This window comes from Lathyrus oleraceus, chromosome 3, assembly GCF_024323335.1.
Source record: "Lathyrus oleraceus cultivar Zhongwan6 chromosome 3, CAAS_Psat_ZW6_1.0, whole genome shotgun sequence".
Taxonomy (NCBI): Eukaryota; Viridiplantae; Streptophyta; class Magnoliopsida; order Fabales; family Fabaceae; genus Lathyrus; species Lathyrus oleraceus.
The window spans coordinates 469,080,354-469,081,756 of record NC_066581.1 but is presented as its reverse complement, the minus strand read 5'-3'; the positions used below and the strand labels follow the sequence as shown (position 1 = coordinate 469,081,756).

The 1,403-nt window shown below is 40.6% G+C and overlaps 1 non-coding gene across 1 annotated transcript; it reads right to left on the bottom strand.

The window, feature by feature from the left end:
* Nucleotides 1-928: 928 nt before the first annotated feature.
* Nucleotides 929-1,035, bottom strand: LOC127133399 (small nucleolar RNA R71). Its single transcript, XR_007807378.1, has one exon. It is a non-coding gene; the product is annotated as a small nucleolar RNA R71 (small nucleolar RNA).
* Nucleotides 1,036-1,403: the final 368 nt, after the last annotated feature.

Below are 1,403 nucleotides of genomic sequence, written 5' to 3'. Positions count from 1 at the left end.
ATAAGAGGGTTTTATTAGGGAGTACAACTCGGTTCTGAATACGCAAAAGCGATAGTTCCTGTTAAATTAGTTCTTTTCAAAGTAGGAAACATTGCCCATAAGTAGCTCTATTAGCAAGTACTTGGATTATCCATTGATTACGTGAATTACATTCGACCCTGTCTTTATCATTTATAAATCGATTTCAACACTTTACTTTTCATTGCACACGACAAAAACACTTATTTCGATTGCCTTTGATAAACACCATAACGACAGATAACGATAGATTGACACTTGGTCTTTGTGGATTCGATAATCTTTTATATTACTCTGACGCGTTCGTATACTTGCGAAAAGCACGCATCAAGTTTTTGGTGCCGTTGTCGGGGACCAATTTCGTCAAATTTCATTTTCCTGTTGTTATATCGTTTAGACTTAGGTTATTTCCCGCCGGTCGACGCAAAGAACTCGCAACACCGGAAGTTTAAGTTTAGTATACCCTCTGGCAGAACCTGAACGTTACGCTCGCGCACGTTTATTCTTTCATAGAATTAAGAGAGCTATGGCCGAAGATCAAAACCAAAGACCTCTTAAGGACTTCGCTCAACCATCTAATGAAGAACCTAGTTCTAGTATAGTAAACCCAACTATCCCAGCCAATAATTTTGAACTTAAACCATCCCTGTTGCAACTAGTGCAATAGAGACAATTCGCGGGTCTCGCTACCGAGAACCCTAACCAACATTTAAAAATATTTCTTCAATTAGCAGATACTTTTAAAACCAATGGAGCTTCTCCTGAGGCAATACGTTTAAGATTATTTCCTTTTTCCCTCAGAGATAAAGCCCTATCATGGTTAGATTCCCTTCCACCCAATTCCATTACGACTTGGGATAACCTTAGAAGAGTTTTTCTTGCTAGATATTTTCCCCCGAGTAAGACCGCCGTTCTTCGAAACCATATAACTAGATTTACCCAAAACCAAGGAGAATCGCTGTTCGAAGCTTGGGAGAGATATAAAGAGTTATTACGAGCATGCCCACATCATGGCTTAGAAAATTGGTTAATCATTCAAACCTTCTATAATGGACTTCACTATAACATAAAGATGACCATCGACGTTGCCGCAGGCGGTGCTCTGATGAACAAACCTTATCCTGAAGCTAGTTCCCTCATTGAAGATATGGCTCAAAACCATCAATCATGGGGAGTCGAACGAGCGACAGTTGAGAAGAAGGAAGCCCAAGGAGGAGTGCATGAACTAAGCTCTATAGACATGATGCAAGCTAAAATGGACGCATTAGCCTTAAAAGTCGAGCATATGTACACAAACCCGAACACTGTAGCCGCAGTTTCGTCGGATTGTGAGATATGTGGAACCCAAGGACACCAATCCGCAGAATGCAGCCTATTGAACGAAA